Genomic DNA, 11507 nt, shown 5'->3' with positions numbered 1-11507 from the left:
CACCTGCCTTCTGTAAGGAACTGGCTCGTGTAAGGGCACTACGGTCTCAGTGGAAGTGCTTTAATTCAGGTTTGTTTCTTATAGAGAAAACGCCTTACCTTTTGATTTGGGAAGCGCAGGTGCCTGGGATGCCGCAATCACTGCAGCCCGTTTGCTGCATGGGTGAAGGCAGCCTTTGTAGCTGCCCGTGTCCCAGGCCAGCCTGGCCCTAGCATTGTGGCCTTGTTGTTCGAGAATAAAGGGAGCGGGCTGCCTGGTGGGGAGATAAAACAAAATGGAGTTAGCGCTGAAGGAGGGCTAACTTTTTTCCTCTGCCCCGCTGTTTACCATAACTGCGCTTCTGGCTGTCTCCTGGCAGGGTTTGACGTCCCTAATGTGAAAGGGTGCCCGAATCTGAAGGCTTGTTGAGCAGGGTCCTCTGCACGCCTGCCTACCTGATGCCATTCCCGACATGATCGACGAACTGACCTACGTCAGTGCAGTACAGCTGAGGACACAACTTAGACACCAATATTTCAAGTGAGTTTGTCAGGCCTCTGGTATCTAAACCATTTGTGTTAGACCTAACTATGGCAACACCCCGAAGGTAGCAGCCGCCTCTGGTTTTCTGCGTGCCATTTTCTTCCCACAAGAATGCAGTAGCCTCTCCTGTTGCTCAGCAGTGGGTAAACACCCAAAGCAAAAGATGCAAAGCCCATTTGTAATGTTGCTAAATGAGTTCTGAGTGTCGTAGGTAATGCGTTGGCTAGTGGGAGCGGTTGGAGGAGCAGTTGGGCATTATTATATGCTTGAATTAAAGAAGCTCTGAAGACCTGGTGGCTTCCCAGATGTGAATGCCTATGCTCTTGATAGACGAGGAAGCTGGTAACTCAAGAACCATGTTCTCATCTTCAAAAGGCTTCTGTCCTGAGCCTTGTGGTGTTTAAACTATAGTGCTGCTAAGGACCTAATCTAACTACTTCCCATCCCTGGGATCATGCTAAACTTTACAGGAAAGCTGACTTGCCTCCTCCCTGCCTTGCTTCTTTTTAAATTAGTATTCTCTGCTTTTCTTCTAAATATATGAAGCTTTTTCTGCATGTCTATTTTTGTGGCTAGCAACTGCTCTGCCAGCCCTGGAGAAAGCTGGTGTGGACTTTGTGATTTGTTCTGAGGAGATTTCAAACCTTGGTCTGGTCGGAGAGCTAAGAGCTGGGTGTTCCCATCCTGGGAGGCAAAGCGCTTGGAGCAGGGGGCCCTAGTTCCTCTGTCCTGAGGAACCCGAGCGGCAAGCTGCACCTGCAGGTCATCTCACTCCGGGTTGCTGAGTGTCACTAAGTGTCACTCTTTCCCCAATAAAAGGGGGCTACTCTCAAAAGTGTGTGACCACACTTTTGCGCACAGATAAGCTTAGCGGTCTGGGGTTAAGTCTCCGGCAGCATCAGACTGCACTTTACATCGCAAGGCTTCCAACAGTTTGATGGTGGTTGGCTGCTAACATGGGCACCACTACCCTATTTCCCAGAGCTGTGTTGATGAGCTGCGTCGTGTTGTCGTTGAGGTCGAAACATGACTGTGAACTTTACAATGTGGAGGACTTGCTTGAGTTAAACGCAGCTGTACCTGCTGTGCGATGACGTATAGCATAAAGCGTCCTGATAGCATGGCTTGGCAGTGCAGCACTACGCCGCAATACTGAAATCATCTCTGGATTCACTAAACCTGTCTCTAGTCACTCGGTAATGCATCTTAATCTCAGTACCATGCTCAGTTAACCGCACTGATTAACGATTCCTAATTCTTGATGAAGCTTGGCTGGTGGCAGGTCAGGAATTTTCACCCTGTGTCTGTGGCTCGGCACAAAAGCAGCTCCTGTTTGTTTTCTCAGCGTTCTGGTAATTGCCAGCATTCATTATAGAAGGATGAGGCGATTGACCAAAGGCATGCAGGGAGGCTGCGGCAAAGGTTAGTACCTGATCTTCTGAGTCCTAAAATAATGCGTTCGTCATTAGACAGTCCTACTGGCCAAGCTGCGGTAGGGGGGATGCATCTGCCTTTTCCCTTCCTGGCAGTTGCTTTAGAGAGTCAGAGACGTAGTGTCTGGCATCCAGACATCTGTCTTTTGGGAAAGAGAACAGAAAAAGAGTTCTCTCATTCTTATATACTGCCTCAAAAGCTTCTTGTGGACAATTGCAATTGTGCCTGTAAGGATAGTTTAGTTGAAAGTATCTACTACATGGATGCTGCCAAAGAAATGTATTTTGTTTCTCCAAACACCTGCTTCTTTGCTATTATGCATCTTTATTTTTTACTTGGGATGCATGAATGATATTGGGAAAAGTAACTCATGACAAGCTGCTGAGCAACACTTAGTGAGAAATAGCAGGAGTCAGTAACCACTCAAGAGAAGTGCTAGTTTTCAGAAAAATAAAGGCAAAATTGAAAGATCGAACTTGTCTCTGAGTGAGTTTCTTGTTTGAGGCAGTGGGAAGGTGTTACAGGCAAGCATGTGGAGTGTACAAGATGTTAACTTACTGCTTCACAGAAACAGCTTATGCGCTAGCTTTTACACATTGGCACGCAGGTATCTGTAATGAATGTTCTGCTGTGGCAATGCAGCATCTTTATTTTAATATAGAAAATAGTGGTATAAAGCAGTTTTGCTCTGAAGTACGCATGCAAGCTGAAATACTGTAGCCAGCGTTATGGCTTTAAACGATGTGAAAAGATAGGGGCAGGAGGAAATATTAGCAGAACGAGCAAAAAAAGTAAAATTAAGGGTCACAAATGACATTTGACTCTGTACCAGTGTCTGTTATAAGTTCCTGATTCAGTCCTGGTGTTGCTTATTTTAATCCATGTGGTGGGAATCGGAAGATAAAAGCAACCATGACCAGACAAGATGTGACTGTCATTCTGTAAGGGGATAAACTGCCATGGCAATCCTGGCCGTTGTTGGCGGGGAGCTGGCTGGTTTTGGCCAGCTGCTGGGTAGCTGGAGATGGTGGGTCCCCTTGAGGATAAGGTGCCTTTTGGATAATTAGACAAACATACAAACTGTGTCTCAAAAAAACCCCATACTAAGTTATTTCTTTCTGCTGCCTGAGATTAAGAACTGGCTCTTGTTGTAAAAATGAATGGTTGAGACGCACCACTGGCTTCTGAAGGACAGCAGATGACAAATCCAGTTGGAGCCTGAGTTTTTCCCACATGCCAAGAGGAAGAAATGTAAAGTTTGACAGCAAGAGAAAGAGAAGGCTAGGCACCTGCTATGGAAAAGAATACTGTTTATAGAATCATGGACTGTGTTGGGTTGGAAGGGACCTTTAAAGGTCAGCTAGTCCAACGCCCCTGCAGTAAGCAGGGACAGCTTCAACTAGATCAGGTTGCTCAGAGCCCCGTCCGACCAATGAGCACATTATTTTGCTCTTTGTGCTCATGGGGTGAGGTTGGGTCTCTGAGCGCATCGCCCGAGTGTGCAGGTGCTGCTGCCAGGGCAGGGGAAGTGGCTGCAGCAGGTGAAGAGGACAACGGGTCTGTCCCTTCCAGCCCACTTCACCTAAAGCAGCGCTGAAATGGGAATCCTGGGCAGTGGGTTTAAGCCTGATCTGCTGCTGACCACTCGTGTTTGCTGGTGGAAATCTGCCCTTCCCTACCTGCTTGCAGTAGGGGTCAGATGAGAGCTACTGCTGATGCCTTGAGAATCCATAGCCGGGTGCTGAGGATGAGAGGGCGAAGCAGCAGCGCCCCTTTCCAGCAGCGCCCCTTTCCAGCAGCGCCCCTTTCCAGCAGCGCCCCTTTCCAGCAGCGCCCGCCCATTACTTCAGCTCAGCTGTAACATGAAAAGTGCACCCTGAAGGAGTGGTGAAGTAACGGAGCTACAGCTGGCTATAATACCGAAACGTGTGTTCCGTGGGACTGGTGCCAATTCAATTCTCCTTTTCCCCAGCTGCAGTTAGTGTAAAAGCTGGTTTCAGATTGCTCGCCTAGCTCTAGATTGGCATCACTTTTGCAGACTTATTACCCTTCACCGTATGTCATATCAGGCCTGATTTTTATTCCACCGGAGACTGTCTAAGGTAACCTATTGAAATATACCCTAATTGTTCCCTTCCTCACCACTAAAGCCCCCTGTGAAGGGTAGCTGTCTCTATTTCTGACCTTAATAACACTCTAACAAGAGGAGTAACTCCTGGAAAAGCGCAAAACACGTTCATTCTGTTTCCCGTTTGTGACTCTGCTTCCAGACCATTACAGAGCATTGAGGAGGACGTGGGGCTGGCAGTGGGCAGGAGCGGGACGCAACAATCCAGCCAAACATCTCCCACAGCTGTGAAAGCTGTGGAAGGGCATCGTGTAGCTCTTGTTTCCTTCAAGAGCGGTGTCCTGGTTCTGCGTGAGTTATGACCGCAAATGTCGGTGCTCTGAGCACCGGCAAAGCAAGCTGCTGATAAATTAGGTGCGGTAGCAGCAGCTGCAAAATCGCTGCCCTGCTGGCTGGGGAAAGGCAAAGTCATCAGAGAATTAAGATGAACTGCTAAGCACATTCTGCGCTCAGAAGGCAGCTTCGTAGGAATTATAAGGAAGACAGCAGCGCCATATAAAAGTTTTTCTAGCTTCTGCTGGAGCTACAGCTGTTGTCCTTCAGGCCTAATATTCTTCCACACGATGAACTGCCCCCACTCAGCTTCTTCACACAGGATCAAAAGGGTCAGCCAGAAAAATCCATAAAGAGGTGGAACAATTCGAAGAAGAATGCAAAGGCTTTAAGCAGTGGCTGCTCGGAAATCAAGGTCAAATCATACCTTAATAGCTCTGGAGTACACTCCGGAGTTCAGATATCTTAAATCAGACCCTAACAGCCCTGACTGGGTACAGGACAAGAGTCCGTATCTCTCTTTAAACTCCTGTCTAGTGATTGGAAAAGCGGCTGTATGCTGCCAACAGAGAATAAGGAAATGTCTGCCTCTTTGAAAGCTTTTTGCCGATGTGAGATTGAGGCTTCACACTAGCCATGCTATAAAAATATCAGTAGGGAACCCCGAAGTAGTAGTAACCACTCAAGCTGTGCTGTGCTGGGGACATGGGAGTCCCACTGGAGCTGGGACTCGGTCATCTTCTTAGTTTAGACAAAATTATATTAACGGTATCAACTTTGAAAATTTTTTATTTTTTTTTTCAAACTTGTACTTCAGTGTAACTTGTCCTCAGTTATTTTGGTCAGGTGTCCCTCCAGTTCAGGACTTGGGACCACTATGGTGCTATTTGCACTTTTTGCAGTGTATTGTTTCAGTTACACATTAAGTGTGGCAAATCTTAGGTTTCTGTAATTTACTTTGCAGCTAGCTTCCTTTGCCCAAGCTAACTGGAAGCTAGTAAAAACTTTCCTTTAAACTAGCAACAGAAATAAAGCTGCCTTCTCTTTTTAACTCTTGCTGGCACCCAATGCTTCCTAGCGCAGAAAAATTCGATTTAAAATTACCTGGAAGCGTGACCAGCTGCACATATGAACTCTGAAACACTAAAACTTTGAATCAAAAGGATTCTGTTAGTGCAGCACTGACATCGTGCTGTCTTCAGAAAATGCTCGGACCTAAAGAACCTGGCAGAAGTCTGTTTCGCTGAGCAGCTGACTTCCACCTGGTCAATACAGAGTAGACTGAAGCAGACCTTTAAGACTAGCTCTCTGTGCATTTCTCACTCCAGAGGTCACGAGCAAGACTTCACAGGCTCTGAAATCGAAAGACAGGACTCTTCTAATATAAATCAGCTCTGATGAGGAATGGATGCCCATCCGCAGCCTCTGCGTCAGGACAGAGTTTTCCCCCACGTGTTGTGTCGGTGGCTGCAGGGTTGCAGCAGAGCTCCGGGCTTGGGCTTGGGCTTTCTCCCTCAGGGGTAAAACCAGACTACGGGCTACTGTGTGCGTGTTCATTTCCCCTGTCTGAGCCCCCAGATGAATCTTGCTCTCTCGCACTGGCAACACGATGCTCCCTTAGTGCGGAAAAGGCAACCCAACTGCAGGTGAGCGGGTGGTGGCTGCCAGAGGCACGTGAACGAAGCAATGATTTAGTCCTTTAACTTGACAGATTTAGGCTCTTTCACCATCTCCGTCTGCCCTGGGATTGTGAAACCTCTTAGCACACTGCAAAATTCCTCAACAATAGTAATTCCTCTTTCCCAAAGGTATAATAAGGTGAAAAGCTGGCCCTTCTGCCTGTGGTTCGGCGTAGCTTCCACGAGGCTATAGGGCAGACTACGTGGCTGATTCCTTTCTCTGTCACAAGACTGCCTGCGCCGCGGTGCAAAACTGCATTATTCCCAGGGGCTGGCCTCGCTGAGGTTAAATACGCGCCTGCCTTTATCAAACGGCTTTCTGTGATTTCCGCATGTTTCACAAGACGATTGAGTTACGGGTGAGTAAAATCTACAACCAGAAACCTCAGCCCTTTTAGAAAACCAAAGAGGAGTTGCAAGGCATTGTATGCATTTCAAAAATTAGTTTTTAGGTGTTCTGACGTGCAAGTTTAACTGATGCTAATGTCAGTGAAATAATTTTTTTTTTTAAGAAACTCTTTGCATCTGAAAAATGCAATCGCTCCAACAAAACACAAAGCTTAACCTGCAGAAACGAAGTGTCTGCAGCCGGCAGTTGGGCTGTTTAATAAACTCCCTCGGCTCACAGCCTGTATCCGTGCTGGCTTAGTATGTGAAAAATGCACTCGGTGCCACAGTGATGTCATGAGCCCCAGGCTGATAGCTGCTTATGGCTTCCAGCTGCGCTGCTGACTGCTGGGAGGCACCGCAAGCCCAGCAGATCCCACTTTCGGTGGAAGCAGCATCCAAAACCTACCTCATTTCCAGTACCTTCTGACCCAAATCCCTGATTAGTCAGGAAAACGTTGACCACCTCTGCTATAGCTCAAATGCAGCGGCTTTCCGTTCATTTTTCTGAGCTCCCTCTCCCCTTGCAGTTTGCTGCAGTTGGCCCAGTTCTGGTAACCTTCCTGTGGTGACTCGGGTAGTCGGAGTCCACGACTGCAATTGAAATCTGTGCTATTGGAGAAGGTCTGATGTGAGGCTGGCTGAGAGAGAGGGGCTGAATTTAGGAAGAATTCCTGTTCTGATGAGAGGAGAAACTCCGGAGGGATGTTTAATCACTGCAGATCAAGTGATATTAATGGTAAAGATTTTTATCCTTTGTTGTAATAACGAAATGTCGTGCTGCGTGGACATGCACTGATCGAGTTACTCTGTTCCCTTACTGGCCAGGGTCCTTTCTTTGCTAACACTACTCTCCCTATAATATTTTTTCCTCCTGTTCATCTTGGCATATCTAAAATTAGATGAACAGCTTTCCCAGGCAGGCACCTGTCCATGCTTATAAAGTTTCTGGTGTACTGTCTGAAGGCCACAAATAGATTAGTTAGCTCTTTCCCTTACTGTACGGTCTCAAAAGGGAAACTGCTGAGACCAGATCTTTCAGGAATGTAAATGACTCCCTTTGTCTATGCTACAAATGAAGAAACAAAGATAAATGTCACCCATGGTGACTCCTTTGGAGACTTATCAAGTCCGGTCAAATTGCTTTGGTTCAGGTGTTCCGAGCCAACACCATTTTCATACCTGAATTGGGAAATTGGGGATTGAACTGATGAATATGATGTATGTATTTTCAACAATTCACATATGTGTATTAGGGGTTCATCTACAGTACAGGATTCGGGGATTAGTGGAGTGCTTCTCCCCAGTCTGCAGGCTGGACTGGAACACAGAACAAGACTGAGGAAGAAATCCAATTTTCCCGGCCAGGTGATGCGGAGAGGGCAGTGTCTTCTGTGATCTGCCTGCGAGTGAGGTGTGCGGGGGAGCAGAGCTCAGCACGCGTGTTTGCACGCACAAGGTTTCAAGAATTCTAGCTCTTCTCTTGTGGTGAGTGCTCTTAGCTCATCTTTTTCACTTCAGAGAGAATAATTCCCAATGTTGGTGATTTTTCTTCTTTTGAGGTAGGTAAGACACAAACCGTGGTGGCACATCCAGGCTGCAGTTTCAGAAAAACTGCTTGAATTTAATGTTGATGAGAATCTGATGTTCCAAATTTGAGTCAATGCATCATGTGTCAGGCTTTCAGCAGCATTAACTTGCCAATACCTATAATAAAATCCTTATCCATCTGGCTATCCTTAGCCATGAAACCAAGAAAAAAATCTCAGTTCCTATCCAGCCCTAAACCTGTTTTCTTACTGAACCAGTCTGGATGTGTCATATGCCATTTAAAAGCTCCTATCAGTAACAGAGTTATAATCAGTGCTTTTGTTTGAATATTTTGCCATTTAGGGCATTAATTTTCTCACAAAACTTGCCTTGAGTAAGAGAGCACAAATTATGATTTTTTTTTTTCCTAAGTTGCATGGATAATTGATGCTTAAGAAGTATGTGGACAAAAAAAGCCTGTATGTAACTGATAGGAAGAAGAATTCATATCCACACAGCAGTTATTCTGTAAGGGGACCGGAATTTCTAGGTTGTCAACTCTTTGTTGATTATTTGCTTTCCCCCTGTGCTTTGCCCAACAGTCAAATCTGATTGTCTTTTAATGCTGCTACAGTAGGGATTTTTTTTATTACGTTGAAAAAAAGAAATTAAAACAACATTAAGGTTGCAGAAGGCAATGTTTAAAGGTAGGACGTGAGAGGAATGAGAAAGCATGTTTTACCCCATTGGGTTTTGTAGTTGTTAGCTAGGCAGCAGAGGTATGTTGACGCTCAAGAGCTGTCTGTTCCTTGTCAAATTCTGAAACAAAGTGTGAAAGAAGACCAATTTAAGACCTCTTCAGTTTTTACCTCTACCTCTCCAGTCTTTGTCTCCTCCTGCCTTGCAGCCTTTCCCCCCGCCATCCTCTGCACTAAAAAAAGGGAGGCCAGCAGGCCAAGGGAGGTCATCCTCCTCCTTTTCTCTGCCTTGGTGAGGCCGCATCTGAAGTACTGTGTTCAGTTCTGGGCCTCCCAGTTCAAGAAGGACAGAGAACTCCTGGAGAGAGTCCAGCGGAGGGCTACAAAGATGATCACGGGAATGGAGAATCTCTCATGAGGAAAGGCTGAGAGGTCTGGGTCTGTTTAGCCTGGAGAAGAGAAGACTGAGAGGGGATCTCACCAATGCTTATAAATATTTAAAGGGCGGGCATCAAGAGGATGGGGTCAGGCTCTTCTCAGTGGTGCCCTGTGACAGGACAAGGGGCAATGGACACAAACTGGAACACAAGAAATTCCATCACAACATGAGGAAAAACTTCTTTACCCTGAGGGTGGCAGAGCACTGGAACAGGCTGCCCAGAGAGGTGGTGGAGTCTCCATCTCTGGAGACATTCAAAACCCGCCTGGACGTGTTCCTGTGCAACCTGCTCTAGGTGACCCTGCTCTGGCAGGGTGGTTGGACTAGATGATCTCCAGAGGTCCCTTCCAGCCCCTACCATTCTGTGATTCTCTAATATCATAGGTAGTGCTATATTTCTCCCCATTCATCTTTTTCCTTGGACAACATTTTAAAAAGACAAAAATTCAGCCAGTACAATCAGCAAAATTCTCCTCCTTCATTAACTAAGTGCCCAAGAGACAAATGGACAAACAGCTAGGCTCTTCTATGCAAGAGGAGGCTGCAGATTAAATGATGCAATAAATTTACCCCTGGGTTAAAAATGAATTTTCTTCTAGCATAAAAATCACCTCTCAAAGATGTTGGAAACTTTACAGAATGCAGGCTAAAATAGTAGGAAATAGCCCTTTAGAGCTCTGGATGACATAATGCAGAAGTGGTGTATATCTATGGTAGTGTCCTTTACACCGTCGCTGGAAACAGCCTACTATGGCTGCAGTCATTTAGGCGGAGAGAAGAAACTCCCTGAAACAGAAGTTTGTCTTAAATACTTGAAGTTTAGTATCAAGTAGCTGTCTTCTGAATAAATGCTGTGGAATGTTGTGCACAATAAGGTAAACTGCTAAACCCAATAGTTACTGTTTTTTCCAAGATTATTGTTTTTCCCGATGAGACTCTTAACGGTGCATTTCCCATATGTTATTCACTTTATGGAACTGCATGTATTACTTCACATGTGCCTCATTTTAAATATTCAGTGGTATGTATTTTTAGTTTATGACCGAATATTTCAGTACCTAAGAAGGTGGGAAAATACTATTTGTCTCATTTTTGTAGCTAAGGCGGCTAGGGAATAGGCAAGTCAATGCTTTGTGATACGATATATTGGCATTTTGCTTGTGACTAGCAGCCTCCTCAAAACTGAAAGCATGACCTTTTGTGAAATGGCACTCTTTTATTGAACAAATGTGGTTTTAATGTATTCTGTTATAGCTGCTTGCTGTTGCGATTATATGAAATTGAACTGCCTTTTGCAACAGTGAGAACTACAGCAGGAACAAAGGGCCTGAGCTGGTTTTGACTCTTCATTCTCTTCTGCAAATCTGCAAAAGGATTTGTTGTAGCCTGTGCAAAACAGTTGCTGGGAACATTAGATCTCAGCTTCCAGAGTTTTGTTATGGGGTAGCCTGAAGTCATGAGTTTGTGACGAGAGAAATGAGAGAAACTTGAGCTGCAATGTTTTCCGGATTTTTATTTTTTTTTTTTTAAGTAGAAACCTTTAGTCAAGCCAAGTACGTCCTTACTCATTTGCTTGCAATTTTAACTCAAACTATAAACGAGTGGTGGCTGAGAACAGGTTATGTGAGTTCTTTGTGAAACCCCTTTCTGCAAGAGACAACATCCTCTTTCCCTCAGCTGGAAGGCTGAGAAAACGACAGGTCAAATTTCTGCTTATACCAAAGCCCCACTTCTCGGTAGTCCTGCAGCAAGCCCAGTGTCAGCAATTGTAATTCCTGACATTTCTAAATTGGAGGAGGGGAATGAGAAGGGTAAAGGAATTCTATTTATTTTAGAGAAATATGGCAGACCTGTTCATCGCCGAGGATGTATCAGCAGAGGGCACAGACAAGAAAATAATTTTGGTAGTTCATCACTTCAAACAAAAATATATTCTAGGCCTTGTACGTAAAGAAAACCTTCAAGATATGAATCAGCACAGCCGGCAGTATGAAGGTAGGAAATCTAACTTCTCCACTGGGAGCAACACTGGGTACAGGGAGACACAACAGTGATGAGCTGGAACTACTGCCTTTGTCTCTGAACGTGTCCAGATCTTGAATCATTTTTCTGCTGTTTACTTTGATAGACATAGTGAAGTACATAGGGAAAGCTCAGAAGAATACCACTGGAGCCTTATCACTAGCCTTAGTTGCACCCATGGACATAGAAGCTTCTGAGGAAGTAAATGACCTCTTCATTAAAAAGAACTGAGATGTTAATTATTGAGATATTCATTATTCCTTTCTGTCTAAAAGGGAGATAGCAGGACAAATGCATTAACATTGAGGAGAGAAAGACTGTCATTAATAACACCTGGATTCAAAAATTGGGATCGGCTATTCTACTAATAACACATGGAGGGAAACTGAAGGCCA

At 45.2% G+C, this 11507-nt stretch overlaps 1 long non-coding RNA gene across 2 annotated transcripts; it reads left to right on the top strand.

Annotated features, from left to right (window-relative positions):
* Nucleotides 1-6284: 6284 nt before the first annotated feature.
* LOC128910050 (uncharacterized) lies at nucleotides 6285-11079 on the top strand. 2 transcript variants are annotated; one of them, XR_008466592.1, is made up of 4 exons: nucleotides 6285-6395; nucleotides 6954-7162; nucleotides 7731-7911; nucleotides 10926-11079. It is a non-coding gene; the product is annotated as an uncharacterized LOC128910050 (long non-coding RNA). The 2 variants fall into 2 exon arrangements; XR_008466591.1 differs by lacking the exon at nucleotides 6285-6395 and having other exon boundaries at nucleotides 6835-7162.
* The last annotated feature ends 428 nt before the right edge of the window (nucleotides 11080-11507 follow it).

The sequence above is a fragment of the Rissa tridactyla genome, chromosome 5 (assembly GCF_028500815.1).
Source record: "Rissa tridactyla isolate bRisTri1 chromosome 5, bRisTri1.patW.cur.20221130, whole genome shotgun sequence".
NCBI lineage: Eukaryota > Metazoa > Chordata > Aves > Charadriiformes > Laridae > Rissa > Rissa tridactyla.
The sequence above is the reverse complement of the archived record's forward strand: the minus strand, read 5'-3'. Positions and strand labels throughout refer to the sequence as shown.